This window comes from Zea mays, chromosome 8 (genome assembly GCF_902167145.1).
Source record: "Zea mays cultivar B73 chromosome 8, Zm-B73-REFERENCE-NAM-5.0, whole genome shotgun sequence".
Taxonomy (NCBI): domain Eukaryota; kingdom Viridiplantae; phylum Streptophyta; class Magnoliopsida; order Poales; family Poaceae; genus Zea; species Zea mays.
In genome coordinates, this window is record NC_050103.1 from 167,686,364 (window position 1) to 167,700,606 (window position 14,243).

At 47.4% G+C, this 14,243-nt stretch overlaps 1 non-coding gene across 3 annotated transcripts; it reads left to right on the forward strand.

Annotated features, from left to right (window-relative positions):
• Positions 1-558: 558 nt before the first annotated feature.
• Positions 559-6,614, forward strand: LOC100274238 (Putative histidine kinase family protein). 3 transcript variants are annotated; one of them, NR_158579.1, is made up of 12 exons: positions 577-1,781; positions 1,917-2,198; positions 2,478-2,644; positions 2,732-2,941; positions 3,042-3,228; positions 3,379-3,430; positions 3,515-3,744; positions 3,856-3,954; positions 4,065-5,173; positions 5,316-5,673; positions 5,861-5,933; positions 6,214-6,587. It is a non-coding gene; the product is annotated as a Putative histidine kinase family protein (transcript). The 3 variants fall into 3 exon arrangements; XR_004851765.1 differs by having other exon boundaries at positions 909-1,785; positions 6,214-6,598; XR_004549249.2 differs by lacking the exon at positions 5,861-5,933 and having other exon boundaries at positions 559-1,781; positions 6,214-6,614.
• Positions 6,615-14,243: the final 7,629 nt, after the last annotated feature.

The following is a 14,243-nucleotide window of genomic DNA, read 5'->3' on the forward strand; positions in this document are numbered from 1 at the left end:
GCAAGTTATTATTGATATCTGTGGCGCATAAAAACTATTTCCAATCTTGACAAAAAATTCTAATATATTTACTTCTGTCATTGCGTTTTTTGAGCAGATAGAGCGCTGCTGTATTAATAGGTGTACCTGGTTTAAGTAATGTACGCTGTTTTTTTAAAATGTTGGGCCTTATCAGAGAACCGTACGAAGAGAGTGGTATGGAAAGATTAAGGAGTTCACTTGCTGTGAGGTTGACACGTGAGGCCAGATCTGTTACACCATCTCCTGTATTTCTTTTTGTTGACCAGATCATACCCCCTGGATTCACGGCAAGTGCCATTCAATAGGACACTGTAGATTTGTCCAAAACAAACCTAACCAAAGCACCAATATGGAATGATTGGGGGTGTTTTTTTTCTTCCCTTCCTTTGCTTGCTCCGAGCCCCGCGGAGTGACGAAGGTGATTAGTACGAGTGTGTGTGTCTGTCGGGTGGGGGTAGGGGGAGGAGGAGCCACTTGCGTGCTGGCCTCTCCCACTGGCGCCACCTCCCCTCCTTTTCTCTTCTTCCTCCGTCCGCCCGTCCCCCAATCCCTCCGCTCCTCTCTACCAGCCGAGACCGAGAGAGAGCGCCCGACCCTACCACAGCTGCTGCCTGCTGCTGCTCTGTTCTGCTCTCCCCCTTTTCCACCGTTTCTCTCTCTTCTCACCTCACCTGTTTGGCCGCTTTTCTCCACTCCCCTCTTCCAATCAGACCAATCTCCCCGTCTCCCTAAACACGAATACCATCCCTCTGCTCCGGTGTTCCGGCTCTCCCACGCACCCCACCCCACCCCACTAGTTTTTGCTTCCTGTTCACTTGTGCCTGCTCTCGCTCGCTGTTGGCCTGTTGCTGTTGCTATTCCCGTCCCGTGCTTCCCTTCCTCTCACTGGTCGTCTAGTATCCTCTCTCCCACCTGCCGCTGCCGCCGCCGCCGCCGCCGCCGCCCTGCTCCCACCTGCCGTCCTCTGGTCAAAGCCAGCGGCTCCCGAGATTTGCCGCTGCTTCCTTGCTTGAGGAATCAAGCCTGAGCGGTGAGAGATCAAGAGGGAGGGACGGAGCGAGAGACGCAAGAGGAAAGGGAGCCAGCCCCTCGCGCCCGGCATTCAATTGGAGCCAACAGTAGGCGGGTGGGGCGGCTGCTACAGCACGTCGGACTCCATAAATTAGCTCCCCGCTTTCCGGCCCCCTTTTCGCCCCGTGTCTCCCCCGATCGGCCCGTCGACGACGCGGACGCCCGCCGGAGCATGCGCGCCGCGGGCCTCGGCCGCCGCAGCGCCGCCGCCGGCGTCCGGAAGATGTAGCTCCGCGACCCGCGAGGAGAGGGCGAGGGGGATGACCGTTACGGCGCGCGGGAGGAGCGGCGGGGCCGGGATGGAGGAGAAGGGCGACGCGCCCGGGCTCGGCTTCCTGGGCCTCGACCGGATGCGCGTCCTCCTGCCGCCGCTCCGCCTGCCGGAGAAGCTGTCGGCCAGGGCGCTGCGGACGCACCTCTTCACCAACTACCGGATGCGCAAGGTGCGGGACAGCTCCAGCTGGCTCATCCCGCTCTGGGTCCTCTTCTGGGTGCTCCTCGCCTCCGTCATCTGCCTCTGGATGAGCAACCAGGCCGTCGCCAAGCGCCGGGAGTCGCTCGCCAGCATGTGCGACGAGCGCGCGCGCATGCTCCAGGACCAGTTCAACGTCAGCGTGAACCACCTCCAGGCGCTCGCTATCCTCGTCTCCACCTTCCACCACTCCAAGACACCCTCCGCCATCGACCAGGTATGTACGTACCCCCTGCTCTAGTACTGCTGTGCTGTCGTAGCCCCTTTCCTTCCTCCACCACATACCCGAATCCATGCAAGATTTCTCCACCGTCGGCCGTGGCGAAACTCATCTGTCTGACCGTTGCCGCAGACCACGTTCGCAAGGTACGCGGAGAGGACGGCGTTCGAGCGGCCGCTCACGAGCGGGGTCGCGTACGGGGTGCGGGTCACGCACGCCGAGCGGGAGCAGTTCGAGCGCCAGCAGGGATGGAGCATCAAGAAGATGTACTCCTCCAAGACCAAGAAGCAGTCGCAGGGACCAGGGAACGCTGAGGACGCCGAGGTGCGGGAGCCGGCGGAGGAGTATGCTCCCGTAATCTTCGCGCAGGACGCATACAAGCATGTCATCTCCTTCGACTTGCTATCCGGCGCCGTGAGCACTCGCTCTGCCCTCAGCCTCCCCGCCCCTTTCCTTGCAAGATTTCATCTTTTTCACAGAGCAGGCCCACGGCCGTAAAAAAGCTGCAATCTTTGGTGTTCACCATGTGCTCACCAGTCACAGGCCATGATCTGTTGCTACCCCCTTTTCCACCGTGGATTTTTTGCCCTTTCTTTTTAATCAGGGGCTCAATTACTCATGGTAAAAAAAATCATGTCAGGAGCAACAGGGGCTATCTATCCACTAATCTTTATGCCTCTTTTGCTCTTCCAGGATGACCGCGACAACGTACTCCGAGCTAGAGAATCTGGGAAGGGTGTTCTTACTGCTCCTTTTAAGCTGCTCAATAATCGCCTTGGAGTGATCTCCACCTACGCTGTGTACAAGTATGAGCTTCCCCCAAATGCCAGGCCACAGGAGCGCATTCAGGCTGCTATAGGGTAAGCTTTTCTTGAGTCAGACCTCCTATTTCCAGTCAGTAACCGTGCGACTTAATTACTGTCGGCCTTTTTTTTTTGTGCAAATAGCTACTTAGGTGGCATATTTGACATTGAAGCGCTTGTTGACAAGTTGCTTCACCAGCTCGCGGGCAAGCAATCCATCATGGTGAACGTTTACGATACTACTAATGATAGACGGATCAGTATGTATGGTTCGAATGATACAGGCAGTGGCATGTGCCAAGTCAGCACACTGAACTTTGGTGACCCGTCAAGGAAGCATGAAATGCACTGCAGGTGATTTGTTTTCTCTTCTAAGAAACCTGTAATTAAAATGTGTTATCCCTGTAGTCTATTCTTTGTAAGGTTCTGTGTCTCATCTGTTTCTCTTTAATAGGTTCATTCAGAGTCCACCTTGGCCTTGGATGGCAATAACGACATCAATTGGAACTCTTGTGATTGCTTTACTGATTGGATACATAATTTATGCTACTGCAAAACGGATTGCCAGAGTTGAAGATGACTTTCAGGAGATGAGTGTGCTCAAAAAGCGTGCAGAGGATGCAGATATTGCCAAGTCACAGGTGAATAGCTTCGCTGCAAATAATAGCTATGCATGCTTATTTGACTGTTTCTCTTGAAGGCGAAAGGCTTGTTCTTTCCTCTCTCTCTTTTGAGGGGCCAAAAAATGGTACCTTACTACCTTATTAATTCAATGCCTTTTCTGCTTGCAGTTCTTGGCTACTGTTTCTCATGAGATCAGAACTCCAATGAATGGTGTTCTAGGTGAGGTTCTAGTCCATCTAAACTGTACAATAATCTTAATTGTTAATTAGAGTGAAAGGAGATATGATGTTTCCGATTTTGCAGGGATGCTCCAAATGCTCATGGATACTGATTTGGACACAACACAACAAGACTATGTTAGAACCGCACAAGCCAGTGGCAAAGCTTTGGTATCTCTCATCAATGAAGTACTTGATCAGGCCAAGATCGAGTCTGGTAAACTTGAGCTTGAAGCGGTGCCCTTTGACCTTAGAACAGTTTGTGATGACATTTTGTCTCTCTTCTGTGGGAAAGCTCAGGAGAAAGGACTGGAGGTAATCAAAGACTACAACCATGCTGTCACACACTGCACTTTTACTGTATTTTATTATAAATGCACTGACTTTATTCTGGTTATTCCTTACTATGACACACAACGGGAGCAGCTGGCAGTGTTTGTTTCTGACCAAGTTCCACAAGCACTAATTGGCGATCCTGGCAGAATAAGGCAAATCATTACAAATCTTGTCGGGAACTCTATAAAAGTAAGACGATCACTATATATCGATAGCAGGAAATAGGATAATCCCTTGTATATTTATATGCATATATGCATTTGTTCTTTGTTGGCTAAGAGTTCTGTATTTTTCCACAGTTCACAGAGAAGGGTCATATCTACTTGACAGTTCATGTTGTTGAAGAGATTATGAATTGTCTTGAGGTTGAGACGGGAACTCAGTCCGCCAATACCTTAAGTGGCTACCCAGTGGCGAACAGAAAGCGCAGTTGGGAAAACTTTCGAGTCTTTAGCAGGGAACTGAACTCATCTGAGATGCCTTTTGCACCCATCGCATCAGACTCAATAAGCTTGATAATATCAGTTGAAGATACGGGTGTTGGAATCCCGTTCGATGCTCAGTCCCGTGTCTTCACCCCTTTCATGCAAGTAGGTCCATCCATTGCTCGCATCCATGGGGGCACTGGCATTGGATTAAGCATCAGCAAATGCTTGGTTGGACTCATGAGGGGAGAGATTGGATTTGCAAGTAAACCCCAAGTTGGTTCTACTTTCACCTTCACTGCGGTTCTTACGAGGGCCCATTCCAGCAGAAATGAGAATAAATCGTCAGAATTTAAAGGGATCAATGCATTGGTGGTAGATCATAGGCCGGTCCGTGCCAAGGTTACTAGGTACCATTTACAGAGACTGGGAGTTCAGACCGAATTGACAACTGACCTAGATCAATATATTTCTAAAATTAATTGCGGATCACAAATTGCAAAGCTTGTGCTCATTGACAAAGAAACCTGGCTGAAGGAATCCCACTCTATGCCTCTTTTGGTTACTAAATTGAGGAACAAAGATCAGCCAGACTCTACAAAGTTATTTCTTTTGGAGAACCCTAAAAGTACTGCCAAAAGCAATTCACATATATTCAGGGAATTTAACTTGAATGTAATTATGAAGCCACTTCGAGCAAGCATGCTTCAGGTTTCGCTACACAGAGCATTGGGTGGGATAGATAAACTGCACTGCAGGAATGGAGTACTTGGCAATTCAACACTGGGCAGCCTTCTTCACAAGAAACGAATCTTAGTGGTTGACGACAATATTGTAAATCTCAAGGTTGCTGCAGGCGCTCTGAAGAAATATGGCGCAGAAGTAACTTGTGCTGATAGCGGGAAGAAAGCAATCACGCAACTGAAACCTCCTCACAGTTTTGATGCTTGTTTCATGGACATACAGATGCCTGAAATGGATGGGTGAGTTTTATCTTTGTATATTCATCATCTCACTATACTTTAGACACTATCTGTACCTATATCCAGTTGATAAACAATACTTGCTCTTGTCACCGATTTACATTTTCTTGTTCTCTTGTGTCATGCATTTGGTACCTTGCAGATTTGAAGCCACAAAAAGGATTAGAGTGATGGAAAGAGATCTAAATGAGCAAATAGAACGTGGAGAAGCCCCACCGGAATGCGCAGGGCTCCGGCAGTGGCGAACTCCAATATTAGCCATGACAGCAGATGTTATCCAGGCGACGCACGAACAGTGCTTAAAATCTGAAATGGACGGTTATGTATCCAAGCCATTCGAGGGCGAGCAATTGTACAGAGAAGTAGCTCGCTTTTTCCAAAATCAAGACCAAGTTCAGTAGGTAGGCTTATATGGAGGAGTGTAAAGTAGTGGAGGATATCGCCAACGGTTCACCCGTCGAGGCCGAAAGAATTTTGTCAAAGATCTCATCTTCTTGAAAGTAAGTTCTCGGCTTCTCTATTTTCGTGGGAGTTCATTTTTCCCTAGTTTCGTTTTTTTCCCTGCTGTAAAATATCTGGTTGTTGTTATGCACAGAGTAAATGAGTAGCAACAATTGTGGGTCAATTCTTTCAAATGGTCAATATCATTTAAGTTTTACATCACTGTCGATTCACATTGCTATACAGGTGGGCATCAATTCGCAAAGTTAGAGGGCCCCTATTAAAACACTAGAAATGCTGGGATGTGGCCGCCAGTTAGGTAAACTTACTCCGAATATCACTGTTTAATAGACATGTCAAGGCTTATATTAAGCAAAAACAATTCTTAACCGATTTAAGAATCAAAACGGCGCTGCTTAACAACTATCAAGATCTAAAAAGCTTACTGTTATCTTGGCACCGCCTTATTTTTTTGTTGAAGTTATCGGTATGAGTTCTGAAGAACTGTGACACTTTCTTGTAGCAAGCTCATTAATCATTATTTCAAGTTCATGGAACCCCCCTCAGGTCTAATTCCATGATTCTTCTCATTCTTTCAGGTGGAAACGATTTAGGCTGGAGATGGAACCACCCATGTTCGGATGCTTGGTACATCTGACCAATCTGCAAAGCTAAATGCGCAATGTCTTGAAATCAACATGCACGTGCAGCTATTCATTCGACGATTTGCTGAGGTCAAGGCGTGTGAAAAAAAATCAGCTGCATTCACTAACTGCAGGTGCCCTCTGCCACTATATAATATATAAGACTAGGGGGAGAAGTTTTCCTTCCCCCGGAAGGCACGGCTGTACATATTATATTAGGGATTGGTTGGTTGTTTGTGCAGGCATTTTTGTATGCATCATATTCGGCCTGTATGGGTCGAAGCTGTAAAGTGTAAATGACACATTCAAAGATGGAAGTTTTGTTTGACAAAAAAAAAAAACATCAGTCGCCATCAGCTTGTCGTCCTGAGTTCCTCTCCTGCTATTGGCTCTCTCGACCAGCCAATTGGCATACTGAGAACTCCCTGTTGGTGTGGCTTTATCTCATGTCTTCTGCCTGATGTCACGGAGCTTGTTTAAGGTGTGTGGCCTGGAGCATGTTACGACGGTACCTAACTGCCGGCATATGTTAATCGCCGCAAATGGTCCAAAGTGTGATGACACTTGATTGCTGCTGTTTAAACTAATGCCAGTGGTTACAATTACAAACGCCTAATCCTCTGTTTTTGCTCAGTGGAGCCTGCTGCCAGCAGTCGCTTTGTGTTTGTCCGGTTCAGTGCTTACACTGGTCGCTCGCACCCTGCCTGATTGTTTATTCTGTTGGCAGTTGCTTGAGCCATCTGAACTCTGATCACGAGACTACGAGAGAAGTTTAATGCTACGACGCTTCTTTGATCGCTGCTCCATTGGAAAGCTGACGCCAAAGGCACGAAACAACTGGCGTTGAACTGTTGGAACGTCACTGTCTTGGAGAAAAAAATGGAGGATTGCACCGGACATATTAACTGGTAGAATTGATCATCAATCATCATCATCTCCCCATGCATGCGTTAAAGATGGAGTATTTCTCATTGGTGAAATGGTAACTGAGATTCCTTACAAGATTCACTGTGCTACAAATAACAATAGCTAACCCCTATTCACTACCATGTACAACAAGGTTACTACAAACCCACTGCGTGAAGGTAGTACATACGGCAGATATATCGAATACAGTGTTGCTCAGGCCACATCTACTTTGCTTCTAGGCTCTTGGAACCTTCTGCATGTACCAAATCATTACCTTTATCAACTTTCAGCCAAAACTCAGCGATTGCATGTGACGTTGTTATGTACACTCAGACAGCGTTCAGCATGAACTGTGAAAGTGACATAGTCCTTTAGTGAATTTTAGTGAACTGAGTGACAAAACAAGGTCTAATAAATTCGCTAAGTGTTGAATAAGAAGTGAAGCATATTTGATACGAACGTGTTTATAGATTCATCCGCTTGCTCATAAAGAGGACAAACAATTGGATGGGACAACCCTCTTTTGGCCAATCGTCTGTTGTCCAAACTCTGTTTTTAAGCGTCGGCCACATAAAGAATCTGCATGTCAAAGTAGCCCAGGTCTTCTAGATCCTCTTCCAGGTTTGGTTGTGCTGTGCATATGTGTTTGCGAGCGCAGATACTTCATGGACAGCCACTAAACATCTCTAAGCATATCTCCACGTTCGTTTGAGTTCAAATTTTTAGCTGTGGCTGCTGTAAGCTCTCTATGTTGCCCAATAGTTTCGCAACATCGGACAGAAGCGCCACAACGCGACAGTTTCATGAAATTGCGTGGACGACAAAAGTATCACGGTTTACTGATCCCCTACAAGTTTTTATTTGCTGTTGATTTTCATAAGCGTCCGTCTATTCACTTTGGTTTCTGGACGACGCCAAAGTCCTTCGAGCTGGTACTATAGATCACAGAAGAAAATTTCAGTTTTTTCTCGGGATCCACTGTCCATCCGTTCAGTCACCAAGGCCTCAGTATTTACACTCAGAGAACCATTGTTCAGATAGATCCTTACAGTAAGGGAATAAGTAAGTATGCAGCAGCTGTTCCTGTTCTGAAGAGCCATCGCCTTTTTTTCTTAAAGGGAACAAAATTCGGAATGCAGCTTGTATGCGTCCTGCAGCCTGGCTGAACTGCATTCCGGACGCCTCCTAGGGGAATGGGAATCCTTATCCGCAAGCTGATCATCAGTTCCACCATGCACGTGGCTGCTTTTCGTCTGATACTCTGTCCACAGCACGACATACTGCCCCTTACCCTCGAACCAACTTTTCCATTTCCTTTTGATTCAGTAGAATCAAGACGAAAGGAATTCGGATAGGCCCTTGAAACCATAATATGGCAAAGCTATTGAAGCAGGTGTCTTGGCAGGAAGTCAGTGAGATCAACCTTATGAGTCGCCGCCGGGAGCAAGAACGTAAGAACTGGAGAACCGGTTGATCCGTTTTGAGAAACGAGGCAAGGAGTAAAACTGGCCGTCCAGGTAAACGAAGATTTCACCGGTAGAAAAAGGCGATTGATGGACTAAAATGAAATAAAATAAAGGAACTAAAAATTAGTTACTAGAAACCAAACACCCCTTAAGATTGAAGGCGGTTTTTAAATTGAAAAATTATAGCTTTCGATGAGATCCAAAACTCCGAGCATTCCACATGCGTGTCGCAACTAGGGAAGGGACCACGTCGTTCGTCCACTACACTTGAAGCGCTGCATTTGAATTTTGGTCGCGTAGACCGGATCTGATTATATTGCTCCTCGGTGTTCAGCTCGAGTTCGTATCCTTGTCGGTAGAGTGGTAATGATTCACGATGTAAATATTTCTTCACAATTCGTTTGAGCTTTTTAAGCAATTTTAGTTTAAAAATAAATAGAAAGAGAGCACCATCCTAGCGATCCAATTTAGAGCAAATTTGCACTCTCATGCTTGTCGGTGCAGCACGCACGCAAACAATGCAACAACACGCATCCTATCGTCGTCGTCGCGACCCGCTTAATTCCGATCGAGTTCTTCTGAGGAGCATAGTGCCACTGAATTGTCTGGAAAACCAAATCCAAGGTGCCTCGTGCCACTCAATTCCTGGCAGCAAGGTGCCTAGCTCGCGCCAAGCTTGCCGTTGCCGAGTACGTGTGTTGGATTGGATACGGCCGGAGGCGGAGGAAGAGGAGAGAGGGAACGCGACATGCATGCGTGTGCCGGCGTGCGTGATGCGTGGCTCCGGCCGGCCGGCGATGACATCAGTGCGAGAGGTGCGTGCGTGACATCAGGTCGGGCACCACAAGAGCGCATGCGCATTGGCATGCACGTGCGACTGACGTACGGCACCAGGCGGGTTGGCCGGCCGGCGGCGACAAGGTTGCGAGCAGGCCGGCAGCCGCGGTGGGGGTGGGCGCACGGCACGCAACTACGCAAGCGGATTGGTGGCCAGACGCATTCAAGAAAGGGCCAGGCTTGGTGTCCGGCTGTCGTCGGCCACTCGCGGCTGGCTGGCTATGGCTGGAGACGTCGGTCTGCCGGGCCGGCGGGCGCCAGCGACGCCGTGTGCGTGTGCTGGACCATTGGAGGCGCCAGCGATCCAGGCAACACTAGTGCAGTGGATCGGTCGCACAACAGTAAAAGCAAGGATTTCCAACGGTCCTAGTAATTTTCGACGGCTAATAAACTAAGTATATGTTCGAGGACGACCGTCGAAAAACAGAGGGTTTCTAGATAGCGGCTGGTGGACGCGGTGCACGTCTCATTTGCATCCGTGCGTCCGGCAGCCTGTCCACAGCGCCACCGCCTCACCACTCCGCCGCCCTCATCGTCGCCGGCTAAGCCCGCGCCGCTGTCCCGGCGCTGCGTGCAGCGCCCTTGTCGACCCCCACACCTTCACTGATCCTGTGCCCTCGGCTACGCCCGACGCGCGTGAAGTAAGTGCATTGCACTTGTTGTCGAACATAAGACTTAGGGCGTGTTTGTATAGTTTTTTTTCTGAAAACTTTTATGAGAATCTAGTTATGGGAAAAATCTGACTGTGGAGATAATATAATTATTGTGAAGATTACGTGTGAAGTAAGATAAAAGAGTATGTAGGGTTTAGAATATAGAAAATGACGGTTTCCTACTATCGAAACGTCTCAGTCGATTCTATGTTCACGTTTATTTTGGACGATTTTGACTAAAGTGCTCATAGAAACAGTCTGAAAAGCTAGACGTTTGCCACTGAAAAAAAGCTGAAACAAACAGACCCTTAGCTGTCAAAAATAATCTATATCTGCTTATGTAAGACGGCCAGGTTTTACTGTTGTGGCGTGCCAGTGTGCCATGTGGTAGAGGTAGACAAGCAGGGACCCCCTCCCGCCAAGCGCTGTGCCGCCTGTGTGCGCACGGCGGCTCCTTCGCCGGCCGGCACGCGCTTGCCAGCTCAGCCTTGTCGTTCCCGGAGTAGACGGAAAACATAGGATGGCGCGCCGTGGTACCTGGTACGGGTGACCACCGTGCCGCAGAGCGCGCGCTGGCACTGCCACTGCCACTGCCACTGACCACCCGCCAGAGCGAGCACTCAGGCAGTACATGCCGTCATGCCCCGCTATGGCGCTCGGCACGCCCGGAGGCATGTGTGGGGGAGAGTGTACGTGCCTAGTGCCCACAGCGCAGTCATGTGTGGGGGAGAGTGTACGTGCCGGGTCTGTCATCCTCCCTAGCTGGTCCCCGGAGGCCTGGGACCCTGGCGCCTGGCCGGGGCACGCCGCACGCCTGCCGTTTTGCTTGCTGCGTCGACAGCATGCAGATGGTGGTCCGTCCGTGCATGGAGCAGCTAGCTGGCGCACCGGAAGAACAAGCCAGTCCAGCGCAGCATCAGCAGCGACAGCGACAGCGACAGCGTACGCTAATCCCTCTGCAGTCTGCAGCGGCCCCGCTACTAGGAAGTTGGAACACGCGCCGCATCGGCATCGAATGCCCCATGTCAACTTGATCCAGCATCTGCGCCATGCCGCCATCACAATTTTCAGGAGGGTGGGTGGAACAGGAGCAGGTAGCAGGCCAATGCAGAAACGTGTTCTCAGGATAGCCATAATGCTACAAACCACGTGTAGTTTCTACATTTATTTAAACTATATCTCTACTAATCCTTAAGATGGTATTGTGGACCAGGCACAACTATGCCCCCGCCTGTATCCCAACCGTCCAATTATGTCCATCACCATCGTCCGCTCCCGCTCCCGCTACCGCAACCGCAGTCCGCTTCCATCCCGACATGCGCGCACCCGCCCCCGCCCCACCCCCGCCGCCTTCCCCGCGCAGCGCGCAGCCGCCACCGCCCCCGCCTCCTTCCCCGCGCAGCGCAGACGCTCGCTCAGCCGCCACACGCGCAGCCGCCTCCATCCTAACAACCATACGAGATCCTCGCAGCCGCATGCGCATGTCTAGCGCCGGATCTGCCACATGTAAACAACCATGCTCGCAGCCGCCTCCACCGGATCCGCGACTGTCTTACAACATATCTGCGCGCGCATGCTTAGCCCCCTCTAAATACATGCGCAGCTACCTGCCCCATCCCATCCACCACCTGCGACTCTTCTTCTCCCCTACGAGTCTACCTACACATGATTGTGAGCATTTAGGAGAATCTGAGGAAGGAACCGAGGAAGGAGGAGGAGCAATCCCCGCCAAGGAGAACCCGCCCAAGAAAACCTATTTATTTTAGGTGTGTACTGATGCTACTTGTCCTCAACCGTTCTGATTCATGTTGTCCTCTGTTTGATTAGAGTAAACCAATTTGAGAAATAACACACTTACTGTCGGCGATTAAAGAAAAAGGGATTTAATCTATGTGCAACTAAGCAATCCATGTGCAACTAAGCAAGCCCTAATTGGACTGAGATCTGAGTCTGAATACATAGTTTATGATATATATCCATATTCTGAAATTTAGATATATTGATATCCATTTAAATATTAATCAATACAACAACTTGATAATTGGAACACAAATTGCGCCAGGGTCCTAAGCAAGCCCTAATTTGTGGTTCCAAAACTCGTAGTTAAATATAGTACATATTTGTTTTGTAGTTTGTAGTAATTGATAATATATTTATATATTGTAAGGGAAATTATTGGACAAAACTTTCCTCTCAAGGAAATTCTCAAACCCTAATACGCCTTATAAAAAGAAGAGAAGTACAAAGAACAGTTTCTCTGAAAAGAGTCAGTAATTTTAAATTATCAAGAGTTTCCACCTAACTAAAGGGATGCAAATGCTTTTAGAATTATTTGATAATTATCTGAAGTCTAAACTATATATCAAAAAAATTAGAACATAAGCTGCCCTTTGGATTTCTATGTAGCAGAGCCCTTCAATATAGGGCAAAAAAATTCAGGTACTGATCGGCTTCCCTGATGGAAGTGAAAAGTGTCAGACAACAAAATTACCTTCTAAGAAATAATAATAGCAGGTGAATATCCTTTTGAGGGTAAAATAAATATGACTTGGAATAATATTACCTGCAACTGCTACAGTATTGTATTCATAAAAGCCACATGATATTCTTTTTTCTAGAAACTATGGCACTATGCACACATACTGGAACCTCTAAGTCTAAACTATTTTGTAATCTAGAAAGTTGTTGCCAGTTTGAAACAACATCACGTTCATTTCATATAACTACATATCATGAAAAGACAATTTGTGGTAACAGTCTAAGATGCCTAATTACCTATAGCACAAAATGTTAATTTATTAGAATTGCAAGCTTTGGTATTCACCTCTTGAACCTCCACCAAGCAGCTTGCAGATATGGTCCAGTGCTTCTTTATCCCTTGTCCCTTCGGCTCGTCTCTTCCTTGGGAAAACCAACAGAAGGGGTGATGTCACCAACAATTGCTGGACCACCAAAAAACAAAAGTTGAAATGAGTCAACTGAACCCGCATCCTCATAGGCAATTAGTGCTGGCAACATGCTAGCTGGCTTAGGAACAGAAGCAGGAGTCCATATGTAGGGAAGGCATAGTCACATGTTCATTCTCACTGTTTTTTTAAGCTGAGTGCCATATGCGTGCTTCTGAGTGTCATGTATTCATTCTTGATGAATTGCTGCAAATGAAATGGCACGAGAACTTGGACGCACATCCTACATTCCTACTACATGTCTCCAGACTTAGTTACTATATAAACGATGATTGGAAGACAAAATATTAAAATAAATATGGAATACGTACCTGAACCCCTACTCTAATAAGCTGCACTTGTAATACATATAATGATTGTTAGCATAAAAACTGTTTGTCATTTTTTTGAGAGAGTTGGACGACGGCTTTGATTTGTCTGGGCCAGATCGCTCTGAGAAGTTCTGTACTATGCAACTTGACAAGCATTACCCGCTTTTCTTATTGAGAGGATGTAAAACTGTATTTCATACCTTTTCTCATCAGTCAAGTTTTTTATCTGAATTAGTATTGCACGATGATGCTAGATTTCAACTTTATTGTGTTGTTAGTAAGTTTTTAACTATCATTCAGTGTTGTACCTGCTGCTGAATAATGACATTTATTTTTAGGACCAATTTTTGGTGCTCATATGTTTCGTGTGGACCAATTCACCATAGAGTAGTACTGCTCATTAGATGAGCAACCAATAGTTTGAATTCACTAAGTTGCTTCAATTCAGAGTTTGTTTTGTCCTTTCAGCATCTTTTGTTTGAACAATATTTACTTCGATGTGTAAGCTGTACTACTTTGCATCTCTACAAGATTCCATGGCTGTAGTGTTTACCCAATTCTGCATGTAGTGGTGGATGCCTAGGTAATTTCAGCCGCTGTAACTTGAATACATAATAATTACAAGATCATTCCAGTGTGTACACTCATCTAGATCCACTCACACTAGAAAGCAATTTATTAATGATACACTGATACTTCAGTTCTACTCCCTTTCCAGAATACTAGGACAAACTTTTTCCTTTTAACACTCAGCAGTCAGCATATGCTAAACTGTAGTAAGTGCTATAGGTAGTCTGGTGCTTGCCCATTGATGACAAAAATACCATGAAAAAACAGAAGGAA